The sequence below is a fragment of the Ranitomeya imitator genome, chromosome 6, assembly GCF_032444005.1.
Source record: "Ranitomeya imitator isolate aRanImi1 chromosome 6, aRanImi1.pri, whole genome shotgun sequence".
NCBI lineage: Eukaryota > Metazoa > Chordata > Amphibia > Anura > Dendrobatidae > Ranitomeya > Ranitomeya imitator.
Genome location: NC_091287.1, coordinates 571,751,690 through 571,769,656, shown reverse-complemented (window position 1 = coordinate 571,769,656; position 17,967 = coordinate 571,751,690).

Genomic DNA, 17,967 nt, shown 5'->3' with positions numbered 1-17,967 from the left:
AGCGAGGACCTCAGATAATCCCTTCGATGTACACAGCTCAGTACTGAGGACAGTAGATCGGAGGAGCTGGAGCGAGGACCTCAGATAATCCCTCCGGTGTACACAGCTCAGTGCTGAGGACGGTAGATCGGAGGAGCTGGAGCGAGGACCTCAGATAATCCCTCCGGTGTACACAGCTCAGTACTGAGGACAGTAGATCGGAGGAGCTGGAGCGAGGACCTCAGATAATCCCTCCGGTGTACACAGCTCAGTGCTGAGGACGGTAGATCGGAGGAGCTGGAGCGAGGACCTCAGATAATCCCCCCGGTGTACACAGCTCAGTACTGAGGACAGTAGATCGGAGGAGCTGGAGCGAGGACCTCAGATAATCCCTCCTGTGTACACAGCTCAGTGCTGAGGATAGTAGATCGGAGGAGCTGGAGCGAGGACCTCAGATAATCCCCCCGGTGTACACAGCTCAGTGCTGAGGACGGTAGATCGGAGGAGCTGGAGCGAGGACCTCAGATAATCCCCCCGGTGTACACAGCTCAGTGCTGAGGACAGTAGATCGGAGGAGCTGGAGCGAGGACCTCAGATAATCCCCCCGGTGTACACAGCTCAGTACTGAGGACAGTAGATCGGAGGAGCTGGAGCGAGGACCTCAGATAATCCCCCCGGTGTACACAGCTCAGTGCTGAGGACGGTAGATCGGAGGAGCTGGAGCGAGGACCTCAGATAATCCCCCCGGTGTACACAGCTCAGTGCTGAGGACAGTAGATCGGAGGAGCTGGAGCGAGGACCTCAGATAATCCCTCCGGTGTACACAGCTCAGTGCTGAGGATGGTAGATCGGAGGAGCTGGAGCGAGGACCTCAGATAATCCCTCCGGTGTACACAGCTCAGTGCTGAGGACGGTAGATCGGAGGAGCTGGAGCGAGGACCTCAGATAATCCCCCCGGTGTACACAGCTCAGTACTGAGGACAGTAGATCGGAGGAGCTGGAGCGAGGACCTCAGATAATCCCTCCGGTGTACACAGCTCAGTACTGAGGACAGTAGATCGGAGGAGCTGGAGCGAGGACCTCAGATAATCCCCCCGGTGTACACAGCTCAGTGCTGAGGACGGTAGATCGGAGGAGCTGGAGCGAGGACCTCAGATAATCCCCCCGGTGTACACAGCTCAGTACTGAGGACAGTAGATCGGAGGAGCTGGAGCGAGGACCTCAGATAATCCCTCCGGTGTACACAGCTCAGTGCTGAGGACGGTAGATCGGAGGAGCTGGAGCGAGGACCTCAGATAATCCCCCCGGTGTACACAGCTCAGTACTGAGGACAGTAGATCGGAGGAGCTGGAGCGAGGACCTCAGATAATCCCTCCAGTGTACACAGCTCAGTACTGAGGACAGTAGATCGGAGGAGCTGGAGCGAGGACCTCAGATAATCCCCCCGGTGTACACAGCTCAGTACTGAGGACAGTAGATCGGAGGAGCTGGAGCGAGGACCTCAGATAATCCCCCCGGTGTACACAGCTCAGTGCTGAGGACGGTAGATCGGAGGAGCTGGAGCGAGGACCTCAGATAATCCCTCCGGTGTACACAGCTCAGTACTGAGGACAGTAGATCGGAGGAGCTGGAGCGAGGACCTCAGATAATCCCTCCGGTGTACACAGCTCAGTGCTGAGGACGGTAGATCGGAGGAGCTGGAGCGAGGACCTCAGATAATCCCCCCGGTGTACACAGCTCAGTACTGAGGACAGTAGATCGGAGGAGCTGGAGCGAGGACCTCAGATAATCCCTCCGGTGTACACAGCTCAGTACTGAGGACAGTAGATCGGAGGAGCTGGAGCGAGGACCTCAGATAATCCCTCCGGTGTACACAGCTCAGTGCTGAGGACAGTAGATCGGAGGAGCTGGAGCGAGGACCTCAGATAATCCCCCCGGTGTACACAGCTCAGTACTGAGGACAGTAGATCGGAGGAGCTGGAGCGGGGACCTCAGATAATCCCCCTGGTGTACACAGCTCAGTGCTGAGGATAGTAGATCGGAGGAGCTGGAGCGAGGACCTCAGATAATCCCTCCGGTGTACACAGCTCAGTGCTGGGGACAGTAGATCGGAGGAGCTGGAGCGGGGACCTCAGATAATCCCCCCGGTGTACACAGCTCAGTGCTGAGGACAGTAGATCGGAGGAGCTGGAGCGAGGACCTCAGATAATCCCTCCGGTGTACACAGCTCAGTGCTGAGGACAGTAGATCGGAGGAGCTGGAGCGAGGACCTCAGATAATCCCCCCGGTGTACACAGCTCAGTGCTGAGGACAGTAGATCGGAGGAGCTGGAGCGAGGACCTCAGATAATCCCTCCGGTGTACACAGCTCAGTGCTGAGGACAGTAGATCGGAGGAGCTGGAGCGAGGACCTCAGATAATCCCCCCGGTGTACACAGCTCAGTGCTGAGGACAGTAGATCGGGGGAGCTGGAGCGAGGACCTCAGATAATCCCCCCGGTGTACACAGCTCAGTGCTGAGGACAGTAGATCGGAGGAGCTGGAGCGAGGACCTCAGATAATCCCTCCGGTGTACACAGCTCAGTACTGAGGACAGTAGATCGGAGGAGCTGGAGCGAGGACCTCAGATAATCCCCCCGATGTACACAGCTCAGGGCTGAGGATAGTAGATCGGGGGAGCTGGAGCGAGGACCTCAGATAATCCCCCCGGTGTACACAGCTCAGTGCTGAGGACAGTAGATCGGAGGAGCTGGAGCGAGGACCTCAGATAATCCCTCCGGTGTACACAGCTCAGTGATGAGGACAGTAGATCGGTTGAGCTGGAGCGAGGACCTCAGATAATCCCCCCGGTGTACACAGCTCAGTGCTGAGGATAGTAGATCGGAGGAGCTGGAGCGAGGACCTCAGATAATCCCCCCGGTGTACACAGCTCAGTGCTGAGGATAGTAGATCGGAGGAGCTGGAGCGAGGACCTCAGATAATCCCCCCGGTGTACACAGCTCAGTACTGAGGACAGTAGATCGGAGGAGCTGGAGCGAGGACCTCAGATAATCCCTCCGGTGTACACAGCTCAGTGCTGAGGATAGTAGATCGGAGGAGCTGGAGCGAGGACCTCAGATAATCCCTCCGGTGTACACAGCTCAGTGCTGGGGACAGTAGATCGGAGGAGCTGGAGCGGGGACCTCAGATAATCCCCCCGGTGTACACAGCTCAGTGCTGAGGACAGTAGATCGGAGGAGCTGGAGCGAGGACCTCAGATAATCCCTCCGGTGTACACAGCTCAGTGCTGAGGACAGTAGATCGGAGGAGCTGGAGCGAGGACCTCAGATAATCCCTCCGGTGTACACAGCTCAGTGCTGAGGACAGTAGATCGGAGGAGCTGGAGCGAGGACCTCAGATAATCCCCCCGGTGTACACAGCTCAGTGCTGAGGACAGTAGATCGGAGGAGCTGGAGCGAGGACCTCAGATAATCCCTCCGGTGTACACAGCTCAGTGCTGAGGATGGTAGATCGGGGGAGCTGGAGCGAGGACCTCAGATAATCCCCCCGGTGTACACAGCTCAGTGCTGAGGACAGTAGATCGGAGGAGCTGGAGCGAGGACCTCAGATAATCCCTCCGGTGTACACAGCTCAGTGCTGAGGATAGTAGATCGGAGGAGCTGGAGCGAGGACCTCAGATAATCCCCCCGGTGTACACAGCTCAGTGCTGAGGACAGTAGATCGGAGGAGCTGGAGCGAGGACCTCAGATAATCCCTCCGGTGTACACAGCTCAGTGCTGAGGATAGTAGATCGGAGGAGCTGGAGCGAGGACCTCAGATAATCCCTCCGGTGTACACAGCTCAGTGCTGAGGATAGTAGATCGGAGGAGCTGGAGCGAGGACCTCAGATAATCCCCCCGGTGTACACAGCTCAGTGCTGAGGACGGTAGATCGGAGGAGCTGGAGCGAGGACCTCAGATAATCCCCCCGGTGTACACAGCTCAGTACTGAGGACAGTAGATCGGAGGAGCTGGAGCGAGGACCTCAGATAATCCCTCTGGTGTACACAGCTCAGTGCTGTGGATAGTAGATCGGAGGAGCTGGAGCGAGGACCTCAGATAATCCCTCCGGTGTACACAGCTCAGTGCTGGGGACAGTAGATCGGAGGAGCTGGAGCGGGGACCTCAGATAATCCCCCCGGTGTACACAGCTCAGTGCTGAGGACGGTAGATCAGAGGAGCTGGAGCGAGGACCTCAGATAATCCCTCCGGTGTACACAGCTCAGTGCTGAGGACAGTAGATCGGAGGAGCTGGAGCGAGGACCTCAGATAATCCCCCCGGTGTACACAGCTCAGTGCTGAGGACAGTAGATCGGAGGAGCTGGAGCGAGGACCTCAGATAATCCCTCCGGTGTACACAGCTCAGTGCTGAGGACAGTAGATCGGAGGAGCTGGAGCGAGGACCTCAGATAATCCCTCCGGTGTACACAGCTCAGTGCTGAGGACAGTAGATCGGAGGAGCTGGAGCGAGGACCTCAGATAATCCCCCCGGTGTACACAGCTCAGTGCTGAGGACAGTAGATCGGAGGAGCTGGAGCGAGGACCTCAGATAATCCCTCCGGTGTACACAGCTCAGTGCTGAGGACAGTAGATCGGAGGAGCTGGAGCGAGGACCTCAGATAATCCCCCCGGTGTACACAGCTCAGTGCTGAGGACAGTAGATCGGGGGAGCTGGAGCGAGGACCTCAGATAATCCCCCCGGTGTACACAGCTCAGTGCTGAGGACAGTAGATCGGAGGAGCTGGAGCGAGGACCTCAGATAATCCCTCCGGTGTACACAGCTCAGTACTGAGGACAGTAGATCGGAGGAGCTGGAGCGAGGACCTCAGATAATCCCCCCGGTGTACACAGCTCAGTGCTGAGGACAGTAGATCGGAGGAGCTGGAGCGAGGACCTCAGATAATCCCTCCGGTGTACACAGCTCAGTGATGAGGACAGTAGATCGGTTGAGCTGGAGCGAGGACCTCAGATAATCCCCCCGGTGTACACAGCTCAGTGCTGAGGATAGTAGATCGGAGGAGCTGGAGCGAGGACCTCAGATAATCCCCCCGGTGTACACAGCTCAGTGCTGAGGATAGTAGATCGGAGGAGCTGGAGCGAGGACCTCAGATAATCCCCCCGGTGTACACAGCTCAGTACTGAGGACAGTAGATCGGAGGAGCTGGAGCGAGGACCTCAGATAATGCCTCCTGTGTACACAGCTCAGTGCTGAGGATAGTAGATCGGAGGAGCTGGAGCGAGGACCTCAGATAATCCCTCCGGTGTACACAGCTCAGTGCTGAGGATAGTAGATCGGAGGAGCTGGAGCGAGGACCTCAGATAATCCCTCCGGTGTACACAGCTCAGTGCTGGGGACAGTAGATCGGAGGAGCTGGAGCGGGGACCTCAGATAATCCCCCCGGTGTACACAGCTCAGTGCTGAGGACAGTAGATCGGAGGAGCTGGAGCGAGGACCTCAGATAATCCCTCCGGTGTACACAGCTCAGTGCTGAGGACAGTAGATCGGAGGAGCTGGAGCGAGGACCTCAGATAATCCCTCCGGTGTACACAGCTCAGTGCTGAGGACAGTAGATCGGAGGAGCTGGAGCGAGGACCTCAGATAATCCCCCCGGTGTACACAGCTCAGTGCTGAGGACAGTAGATCGGAGGAGCTGGAGCGAGGACCTCAGATAATCCCTCCGGTGTACACAGCTCAGTGCTGAGGACAGTAGATCGGAGGAGCTGGAGCGAGGACCTCAGATAATCCCCCCGGTGTACACAGCTCAGTGCTGAGGACAGTAGATCGGGGGAGCTGGAGCGAGGACCTCAGATAATCCCCCCGGTGTACACAGCTCAGTGCTGAGGACAGTAGATCGGAGGAGCTGGAGCGAGGACCTCAAATAATCCCTCCGGTGTACACAGCTCAGTACTGAGGACAGTAGATCGGAGGAGCTGGAGCGAGGACCTCAGATAATCCCCCCGGTGTACACAGCTCAGTGCTGAGGACAGTAGATCGGAGGAGCTGGAGCGAGGACCTCAGATAATCCCCCCGGTGTACACAGCTCAGTGCTGGGGACAGTAGATCGGAGGAGCTGGAGCGAGGACCTCAGATAATCCCTCCGGTGTACACAGCTCAGTACTGAGGACAGTAGATCGGGGGAGCTGGAGCGAGGACCTCAGATAATCCTCCCGGTGTACACAGCTCAGTACTGAGGACAGTAGATCGGGGGAGCTGGAGCGAGGACCTCAGATAATCCCCCCGGTGTACACAGCTCAGTGCTGAGGACAGTAGACCGGAGGAGCTGGAGCGAGGACCTCAGATAATCCCCCCGGTGTACACAGCTCAGTGCTGAGGACAGTAGATCGGAGGAGCTGGAGCGAGGACCTCAGATAATCCCCCCGGTGTACACAGCTCAGTGCTGAGGACAGTAGATCGGAGGAGCTGGAGCGAGGACCTCAGATAATCCCCCCGGTGTACACAGCTCAGTGGTGAGGACCTCAGATAATCCCCCCGGTGTACACAGCTCAGTACTGAGGACAGTAGATCGGAGGAGCTGGAGCGAGGACCTCAGATAATCCCTCCGGTGTACACAGCTCAGTGCTGAGGACAGTAGATCGGAGGAGCTGGAGCGAGGACCTCAAATAATCCCTCCGGTGTACACAGCTCAGTACTGAGGACAGTAGATCGGGGGAGCTGGAGCGAGGACCTCAGATAATCCCCCCGGTGTACACAGCTCAGTACTGAGGACAGTAGATCGGGGGAGCTGGAGCGAGGACCTCAGATAATCCCTCCGGTGTACACAGCTCAGTACTGAGGACAGTAGATCGGGGGAGCTGGAGCGAGGACCTCAGATAATCCCTCCGGTGTACACAGCTCAGTACTGAGGACAGTAGATCGGGGGAGCTGGAGCGAGGACCTCAGATAATCCCCCCGGTGTACACAGCTCAGTGCTGAGGACAGTAGATCGGGGGAGCTGGAGCGAGGACCTCAGATAATCCCCCCGGTGTACACAGCTCAGTGCTGAGTACAGTAGATCGGAGGAGCTGGAGCGAGGACCTCAGATAATCCCTCCGGTGTACACAGCTCAGTGCTGAGGACTGTAGATCGGGGGAGCTGGAGCGAGGACCTCAGATAATCCCCCCGGTGTACACAGCTCAGTGCTGAGGACAGTAGATCGGAGGAGCTGGAGCGAGGACCTCAGATAATCCCCCCGGTGTACACAGCTCAGTGCTGAGGACAGTAGATCGGAGGAGCTGGAGCGAGGACCTCAGATAATCCCTCCGGTGTACACAGCTCAGTGCTGAGGACAGTAGATCGGAGGAGCTGGAGCGAGGACCTCAGATAATCCCCCCGGTGTACACAGCTCAGTGCTGAGGACAGTAGATCGGAGGAGCTGGAGCGAGGACCTCAGATAATCCCTCCGGTGTACACAGCTCAGTGCTGAGGACAGTAGATCGGAGGAGCTGGAGCGAGGACCTCAGATAATCCCCCCGGTGTACACAGCTCAGTACTGAGGACAGTAGATCGGAGGAGCTGGAGCGAGGACCTCAGATAATCCCCCCGGTGTACACAGCTCAGTGCTGGGGACAGTAGATCGGAGGAGCTGGAGCGAGGACCTCAGATAATCCCCCCGGTGTACACAGCTCAGTGCTGAGGACAGTAGATCGGAGGAGCTGGAGCGAGGACCTCAGATAATCCCCCCGGTGTACACAGCTCAGTGGTGAGGACCTCAGATAATCCCCCCGGTGTACACAGCTCAGTGCTGAGGACAGTAGATCGGAGGAGCTGGAGCGAGGACCTCAGATAATCCCCCCGGTGTACACAGCTCAGTGCTGAGGACAGTAGATCGGAGGAGCTGGAGCGAGGACCTCAGATAATCCCCCCGGTGTACACAGCTCAGTGGTGAGGATGGTAGATTGGGGGAGCTGGAGCGAGGACCTCAGATAATCCCCCCGGTGTACACAGCTCAGTACTGAGGACAGTAGATCGGAGGAGCTGGAGCGAGGACCTCAGATAATCCCTCCGGTGTACACAGCTCAGTACTGAGGACAGTAGATCGGAGGAGCTGGAGCGAGGACCTCAGATAATCCCTCCGGTGTACACAGCCTAGTGCTGAGGACTGTAGATCGGGGGAGCTGGAGCGAGGACCTCAGATAATCCCCCCGGTGTACACAGCTCAGTGATGAGGACAGTAGATCGGAGGAGCTGGAGCGAGGACCTCAGATAATCCCTCCGGTGTACACAGCTCAGTGCTGAGGACAGTAGATCGGAGGTGCTGGAGCGAGGACCTCAGATAATCCCTCCGGTGTACACAGCTCAGTGCTGAGGACAGTAGATCGGAGGAGCTGGAGCGAGGACCTCAGATAATCCCTCCGGTGTACACAGCTCAGTACTGAGGACAGTAGATCGGAGGAGCTGGAGCGAGGACCTCAGATAATCCCCCCGGTGTACACAGCTCAGTGCTGAGGACAGTAGATCGGAGGAGCTGGAGCGAGGACCTCAGATAATCCCCCCGGTGTACACAGCTCAGTACTGAGGACAGTAGATCGGAGGAGCTGGAGCGAGGACCTCAGATAATCCCTCCGGTGTACACACCTCTGTGCTGAGGACAGTAGATCGGGGGAGTTGGAGCGAGGACCTCAGATAATCCCCCCGGTGTACACAGTTCAGTACTGAGGACAGTAGATCGGAGGAGCTGGAGCGAGGACCTCAGATAATCCCTCCGGTGTACACAGCTCAATGCTGAGGACAGTAGATCGGTGGAGCTGGAGCGAGGACCTCAGATAATCCCTCCGGTGTACACAGCTCAGTACTGAGGACAGTAGATCGGAGGAGCTGGAGCGAGGACCTCAGATAATCCCCCCGGTGTACACAGCTCAGTGCTGAGGACAGTAGATCGGTGGAGCTGGAGCGAGGACCTCAGATAATCCCCCCGGTGTACACAGCTCAGTGCTGAGGACAGTAGATCGGAGGAGCTGGAGCGAGGACCTCAGATAATCCCCCCGGTGAACACAGTTCAGTACTGAGGACAGTAGATCGGAGGAGCTGGAGCGAGGACCTCAGATAATCCCTCCGGTGTACACAGTTCAGTACTGAGGACAGTAGATCGGAGGAGCTGGAGCGAGGACCTCAGATAATCCCCCCGGTGTACACAGCTCAGTGCTGAGGACGGTAGATCGGGGGAGCTGGAGCGAGGACCTCAGATAATCCCCCCGGTGTACACAGCTCAGTACTGAGGACAGTAGATCGGAGGAGCTGGAGCGAGGACCTCAGATAATCCCCCCGGTGTACACAGCTCAGTGCTGAGGACAGTAGATCGGAGGAGATGGAGCGAGGACCTCAGATAATCCCCCCGGTGTACACAGCTCAGTGCTGAGGACAGTAGATCGGTGGAGCTGGAGCGAGGACCTCAGATAATCCCTCCGGTGTACACAGCTCAGTACTGAGGACAGTAGATCGGAGGAGCTGGAGCGAGGACCTCAGATAATCCCCCCGGTGTACACAGCTCAGTGCTGAGGACAGTAGATCGGAGGAGCTGGAGCGAGGACCTCAGATAATCCCCCCGGTGTACACAGCTCAGTGCTGAGGACAGTAGATCGGAGGAGCTGGAGCGAGGACCTCAGATAATCCCCCCGGTGTACACAGCTCAGTGCTGAGGACAGTAGATCGGGGGAGCTGGAGCGAGGACCTCAGATAATCCTCCCGGTGTACACAGCTCAGTGCTGAGGACAGTAGATCGGTGGAGCTGGAGCGAGGACCTCAGATAATCCCCCTGGTGTACACAGCTCAGTGCTGAGGACAGTAGATCGGAGGAGCTGGAGCGAGGACCTCAGATAATCCCTCCGGTGTACACAGCTCAGTACTGAGGACAATAGATCGGAGGAGCTGGAGCGAGGACCTCAGATAATCCCCCCGGTGTACACAGCTCAGTGCTGAGGACAGTAGATCGGGGGAGCTGGAGCGAGGACCTCAGATAATCCCCCCGGTGTACACAGCTCAGTGCTGAGGACAGTAGATCGGAGGAGCTGGAGCGAGGACCTCAGATAATCCCCCCGGTGTACACAGCTCAGTGCTGAGGACGGTAGATCGGAGGAGCTGGAGCGAGGACCTCAGATAATCCCTCCGGTGTACACAGCTCAGTACTGAGGACAGTAGATCGGAGGAGCTGGAGCGAGGACCTCAGATAATCCCCCCGGTGTACACAGCTCAGTGCTGAGGACAGTAGATCGGAGGAGCTGGAGCGAGGACCTCAGATAATCCCCCCGGTGTACACAGCTCAGTGCTGAGGACGGTAGATCGGGGGAGCTGGAGCGAGGACCTCAGATAATCCCTCCGGTGTACACAGCTCAGTGCTGAGGACGGTAGATCGGAGGAGCTGGAGCGAGGACCTCAGATAATCCCTCCGATGTACACAGCTCAGTGCTGAGGACAGTAGATCGGAGGAGCTGGAGCGAGGACCTCAGATAATCCCCCCGGTGTACACACCTCTGTGCTGAGGACAGTAGATCGGAGGAGCTGGAGCGAGGACCTCAGATAATCCCTTCGATGTACACAGCTCAGTACTGAGGACAGTAGATCGGAGGAGCTGGAGCGAGGACCTCAGATAATCCCTTCGGTGTACACAGCTCAGTGCTGAGGACAGTAGATCGGGGGAGCTGGAGCGAGGACCTCAGATAATCCCCCCGGTGTACACAGCTCAGTGCTGAGGACAGTAGATCGGAGGAGCTGGAGCGAGGACCTCAGATAATCCCTCCGGTGTACACAGCTCAGTGCTGAGGACGGTAGATCGGAGGAGCTGGAGCGAGGACCTCAGATAATCCTCCCGGTGTACACAGCTCAGGGCTGAGGACAGTAGATCGGAGGAGCTGGAGCGAGGACCTCAGATAATCCCCCCGATGTACACAGCTCAGTACTGAGGACAGTAGATCGGAGGAGCTGGAGCGAGGACCTCAGATAATCCCTCCGGTGTACACAGCTCAGTACTGAGGACAGTAGATCGGAGGAGCTGGAGCGAGGACCTCAGATAATCCCCCCGATGTACACAGCTCAGTGCTGAGGACAGTAGATCGGGGGAGCTGGAGCGAGGACCTCAGATAATCCCCCCGGTGTACACAGCTCAGTGCTGAGGACAGTAGATCGGAGGAGCTGGAGCGAGGACCTCAGATAATCCCCCCGATGTACACAGCTCAGTACTGAGGACAGTAGATCGGAGGAGCTGGAGCGAGGACCTCAGATAATCCCTCCGGTGTACACAGCTCAGTACTGAGGACAGTAGATCGGAGGAGCTGGAGCGAGGACCTCAGATAATCCCCCCGGTGTACACAGCTCAGTGCTGAGGATAGTAGATCGGAGGAGCTGGAGCGAGGACCTCAGATAATCCCCCCGGTATACACAGCTCAGTGCTGAGGACGGTAGATCGGAGGAGCTGGAGCGAGGACCTCAGATAATCCCCCCGGTGTACACAGCTCAGTGCTGAGGATAGTAGATCGGAGGAGCTGGAGCGAGGACCTCAGATAATCCCCCCGGTGTACACAGCTCAGTGCTGAGGACGGTAGATCGGAGGAGCTGGAGCGAGGACCTCAGATAATCCCCCCGGTGTACACAGCTCAGTGCTGAGGACAGTAGATCGGAGGAGCTGGAGCGAGGACCTCAGATAATCCCCCCGGTGTACACAGCTCAGTGCTGAGGATAGTAGATCGGAGGAGCTGGAGCGAGGACCTCAGATAATCCCCCCGGTGTACACAGCTCAGTGCTGAGGACGGTAGATCGGAGGAGCTGGAGCGAGGACCTCAGATAATCCCCCCGGTGTACACAGCTCAGTGCTGAGGACGGTAGATCGGAGGAGCTGGAGCGAGGACCTCAGATAATCCCCCCGGTGTACACAGCTCAGTGCTGAGGACAGTAGATCGGAGGAGCTGGAGCGAGGACCTCAGATAATCCCCCGGTGTACACAGCTCAGTGCTGAGGACAGTAGATCGGAGGAGCTGGAGCGAGGACCTCAGATAATCCCCCCGGTGTACACAGCTCAGTACTGAGGACAGTAGATCGGAGGAGCTGGAGCGAGGACCTCAGATAATCCCCCCGGTGTACACAGCTCAGTGCTGAGGACGGTAGATCGGAGGAGCTGGAGCGAGGACCTCAGATAATCCCCCCGGTGTACACAGCTCAGTGCTGAGGACGGTAGATCGGAGGAGCTGGAGCGAGGACCTCAGATAATCCCTCCGGTGTACACAGCTCAGTACTGAGGACAGTAGATCGGAGGAGCTGGAGCAAGGACCTCAGATAATCCCTCCGGTGTACACAGCTCAGTGCTGAGGACAGTAGATTGGGGGAGCTGGAGCGAGGACCTCAGATAATCCCCCCGGTGTACACAGCTCAGTGCTGAGGATAGTAGATCGGAAGAGCTGGAGCGAGGACCTCAGATAATCCCCCCGGTGTACACAGCTCAGTGCTGAGGACGGTAGATCGGAGGAGCTGGAGCGAGGACCTCAGATAATCCCCCCGGTGTACACAGCTCAGTGCTGAGGACAGTAGATCGGAGGAGCTGGAGCGAGGACCTCAGATAATCCCCCCGGTGTACACAGCTCAGTACTGAGGACAGTAGATCGGAGGAGCTGGAGCGAGGACCTCAGATAATCCCCCCGGTGTACACAGCTCAGTGCTGAGGACGGTAGATCGGAGGAGCTGGAGCGAGGACCTCAGATAATCCCCCCGGTGTACACAGCTCAGTGCTGAGGACAGTAGATCGGAGGAGCTGGAGCGAGGACCTCAGATAATCCCTCCGGTGTACACAGCTCAGTGATGAGGACAGTAGATCGGAGGAGCTGGAGCGAGGACCTCAGATAATCCCTCCGGTGTACACAGCTCAGTGCTGAGGACAGTAGATCAGAGGAGCTGGAGCGAGGACCTCAGATAATCCCTCCGGTGTACACAGCTCAGTGCTGAGGATAGTAGATCGGAGGAGCTGGAGCGAGGACCTCAGATAATCCCCCCGGTGTACACACCTCTGTGCTGAGGACAGTAGATCGGAGGAGCTGGAGCGAGGACCTCAGATAATCCCTTCGATGTACACAGCTCAGTACTGAGGACAGTAGATCGGAGGAGCTGGAGCGAGGACCTCAGATAATCCCTCCGGTGTACACAGCTCAGTGCTGAGGACGGTAGATCGGAGGAGCTGGAGCGAGGACCTCAGATAATCCCTCCGGTGTACACAGCTCAGTACTGAGGACGGTAGATCGGAGGAGCTGGAGCGAGGACCTCAGATAATCCCTCCGGTGTACACAGCTCAGTGCTGAGGACGGTAGATCGGAGGAGCTGGAGCGAGGACCTCAGATAATCCCCCCGGTGTACACAGCTCAGTACTGAGGACAGTAGATCGGAGGAGCTGGAGCGAGGACCTCAGATAATCCCTCCTGTGTACACAGCTCAGTGCTGAGGATAGTAGATCGGAGGAGCTGGAGCGAGGACCTCAGATAATCCCCCCGGTGTACACAGCTCAGTGCTGAGGACGGTAGATCGGAGGAGCTGGAGCGAGGACCTCAGATAATCCCCCCGGTGTACACAGCTCAGTGCTGAGGACAGTAGATCGGAGGAGCTGGAGCGAGGACCTCAGATAATCCCCCCGGTGTACACAGCTCAGTACTGAGGACAGTAGATCGGAGGAGCTGGAGCGAGGACCTCAGATAATCCCCCCGGTGTACACAGCTCAGTGCTGAGGACGGTAGATCGGAGGAGCTGGAGCGAGGACCTCAGATAATCCCCCCGGTGTACACAGCTCAGTGCTGAGGACAGTAGATCGGAGGAGCTGGAGCGAGGACCTCAGATAATCCCTCCGGTGTACACAGCTCAGTGCTGAGGATGGTAGATCGGAGGAGCTGGAGCGAGGACCTCAGATAATCCCTCCGGTGTACACAGCTCAGTGCTGAGGACGGTAGATCGGAGGAGCTGGAGCGAGGACCTCAGATAATCCCCCCGGTGTACACAGCTCAGTACTGAGGACAGTAGATCGGAGGAGCTGGAGCGAGGACCTCAGATAATCCCTCTGGTGTACACAGCTCAGTACTGAGGACAGTAGATCGGAGGAGCTGGAGCAAGGACCTCAGATAATCCCCCCGGTGTACACAGCTCAGTGCTGAGGACGGTAGATCGGAGGAGCTGGAGCGAGGACCTCAGATAATCCCCCCGGTGTACACAGCTCAGTACTGAGGACAGTAGATCGGAGGAGCTGGAGCGAGGACCTCAGATAATCCCTCCGGTGTACACAGCTCAGTGCTGAGGACGGTAGATCGGAGGAGCTGGAGCGAGGACCTCAGATAATCCCCCCGGTGTACACAGCTCAGTACTGAGGACAGTAGATCGGAGGAGCTGGAGCGAGGACCTCAGATAATCCCTCCGGTGTACACAGCTCAGTACTGAGGACAGTAGATCGGAGGAGCTGGAGCGAGGACCTCAGATAATCCCCCCGGTGTACACAGCTCAGTACTGAGGACAGTAGATCGGAGGAGCTGGAGCGAGGACCTCAGATAATCCCCCCGGTGTACACAGCTCAGTGCTGAGGACGGTAGATCGGAGGAGCTGGAGCGAGGACCTCAGATAATCCCTCCGGTGTACACAGCTCAGTACTGAGGACGGTAGATCGGAGGAGCTGGAGCGAGGACCTCAGATAATCCCTCCGGTGTACACAGCTCAGTGCTGAGGACGGTAGATCGGAGGAGCTGGAGCGAGGACCTCAGATAATCCCCCCGGTGTACACAGCTCAGTACTGAGGACAGTAGATCGGAGGAGCTGGAGCGAGGACCTCAGATAATCCCTCCGGTGTACACAGCTCAGTACTGAGGACAGTAGATCGGAGGAGCTGGAGCGAGGACCTCAGATAATCCCTCCGGTGTACACAGCTCAGTGCTGAGGACAGTAGATCGGAGGAGCTGGAGCGAGGACCTCAGATAATCCCCACGGTGTACACAGCTCAGTACTGAGGACAGTAGATCGGAGGAGCTGGAGCGGGGACCTCAGATAATCCCCCTGGTGTACACAGCTCAGTGCTGAGGATAGTAGATCGGAGGAGCTGGAGCGAGGACCTCAGATAATCCCTCCGGTGTACACAGCTCAGTGCTGGGGACAGTAGATCGGAGGAGCTGGAGCGAGGACCTCAGATAATCCCCCCGGTGTACACAGCTCAGTGCTGAGGACAGTAGATCGGAGGAGCTGGAGCGAGGACCTCAGATAATCCCTCCGGTGTACACAGCTCAGTGCTGAGGACAGTAGATCGGAGGAGCTGGAGCGAGGACCTCAGATAATCCCTCCGGTGTACACAGCTCAGTGCTGAGGACAGTAGATCGGAGGAGCTGGAGCGAGGACCTCAGATAATCCCCCCGGTGTACACAGCTCAGTGCTGAGGACAGTAGATCGGAGGAGCTGGAGCGAGGACCTCAGATAATCCCTCCGGTGTACACAGCTCAGTGCTGAGGACAGTAGATCGGAGGAGCTGGAGCGAGGACCTCAGATAATCCCCCCGGTGTACACAGCTCAGTGCTGAGGACAGTAGATCGGGGGAGCTGGAGCGAGGACCTCAGATAATCCCCCCGGTGTACACAGCTCAGTGCTGAGGACAGTAGATCGGAGGAGCTGGAGCGAGGACCTCAGATAATCCCTCCGGTGTACACAGCTCAGTACTGAGGACAGTAGATCGGAGGAGCTGGAGCGAGGACCTCAGATAATCCCCCCGATGTACACAGCTCAGGGCTGAGGATAGTAGATCGGGGGAGCTGGAGCGAGGACCTCAGATAATCCCCCCGGTGTACACAGCTCAGTGCTGAGGACAGTAGATCGGAGGAGCTGGAGCGAGGACCTCAGATAATCCCTCCGGTGTACACAGCTCAGTGATGAGGACAGTAGATCGGTTGAGCTGGAGCGAGGACCTCAGATAATCCCCCCGGTGTACACAGCTCAGTGCTGAGGATAGTAGATCGGAGGAGCTGGAGCGAGGACCTCAGATAATCCCCCCGGTGTACACAGCTCAGTGCTGAGGATAGTAGATCGGAGGAGCTGGAGCGAGGACCTCAGATAATCCCCCCGGTGTACACAGCTCAGTACTGAGGACAGTAGATCGGAGGAGCTGGAGCGAGGACCTCAGATAATCCCTCCGGTGTACACAGCTCAGTGCTGAGGATAGTAGATCGGAGGAGCTGGAGCGAGGACCTCAGATAATCCCTCCGGTGTACACAGCTCAGTGCTGGGGACAGTAGATCGGAGGAGCTGGAGCGGGGACCTCAGATAATCCCCCCGGTGTACACAGCTCAGTGCTGAGGACAGTAGATCGGAGGAGCTGGAGCGAGGACCTCAGATAATCCCTCCGGTGTACACAGCTCAGTGCTGAGGACATTAGATCGGAGGAGCTGGAGCGAGGACCTCAGATAATCCCTCCGGTGTACACAGCTCAGTGCTGAGGACAGTAGATCGGAGGAGCTGGAGCGAGGACCTCAGATAATCCCCCCGGTGTACACAGCTCAGTGCTGAGGACAGTAGATCGGAGGAGCTGGAGCGAGGACCTCAGATAATCCCTCCGGTGTACACAGCTCAGTGCTGAGGATGGTAGATCGGGGGAGCTGGAGCGAGGACCTCAGATAATCCCCCCGGTGTACACAGCTCAGTGCTGAGGACAGTAGATCGGAGGAGCTGGAGCGAGGACCTCAGATAATCCCTCCGGTGTACACAGCTCAGTGCTGAGGATAGTAGATCGGAGGAGCTGGAGCGAGGACCTCAGATAATCCCCCCGGTGTACACAGCTCAGTGCTGAGGACAGTAGATCGGTGGAGCTGGAGCGAGGACCTCAGATAATCCCTCCGGTGTACACAGCTCAGTGCTGAGGATAGTAGATCGGAGGAGCTGGAGCGAGGACCTCAGATAATCCCTCCGGTGTACACAGCTCAGTGCTGAGGACATTAGATCGGAGGAGCTGGAGCGAGGACCTCAGATAATCCCTCCGGTGTACACAGCTCAGTGCTGAGGACAGTAGATCGGAGGAGCTGGAGCGAGGACCTCAGATAATCCCCCCGGTGTACACAGCTCAGTGCTGAGGACAGTAGATCGGAGGAGCTGGAGCGAGGACCTCAGATAATCCCTCCGGTGTACACAGCTCAGTGCTGAGGATGGTAGATCGGGGGAGCTGGAGCGAGGACCTCAGATAATCCCCCCGGTGTACACAGCTCAGTGCTGAGGACAGTAGATCGGAGGAGCTGGAGCGAGGACCTCAGATAATCCCTCCGGTGTACACAGCTCAGTGCTGAGGATAGTAGATCGGAGGAGCTGGAGCGAGGACCTCAGATAATCCCCCCGGTGTACACAGCTCAGTGCTGAGGACAGTAGATCGGTGGAGCTGGAGCGAGGACCTCAGATAATCCCTCCGGTGTACACAGCTCAGTGCTGAGGATAGTAGATCGGAGGAGCTGGAGCGAGGACCTCAGATAATCCCTCCGGTGTACACAGCTCAGTGCTGAGGATAGTAGATCGGAGGAGCTGGAGCGAGGACCTCAGATAATCCCCCCGGTGTACACAGCTCAGTGCTGAGGACGGTAGATCGGAGGAGCTGGAGCGAGGACCTCAGATAATCCCCCCGGTGTACACAGCTCAGTACTGAGGACAGTAGATCGGAGGAGCTGGAGCGAGGACCTCAGATAATCCCCCCGGTGTACACAGCTCAGGGCTGAGGACAGTAGATCGGGGGAGCTGGAGCGAGGACCTCAGATAATCCCTCCGGTGTACACAGCTCAGTGCTGGGGACAGTAGATCGGAGGAGCTGGAGCGGGGACCTCAGATAATCCCCCCGGTGTACACAGCTCAGTGCTGAGGACAGTAGATCGGAGGAGCTGGAGCGAGGACCTCAGATAATCCCTCCGGTGTACACAGCTCAGTGCTGAGGACAGTAGATCGGAGGAGCTGGAGCGAGGACCTCAGATAATCCCTCCGGTGTACAC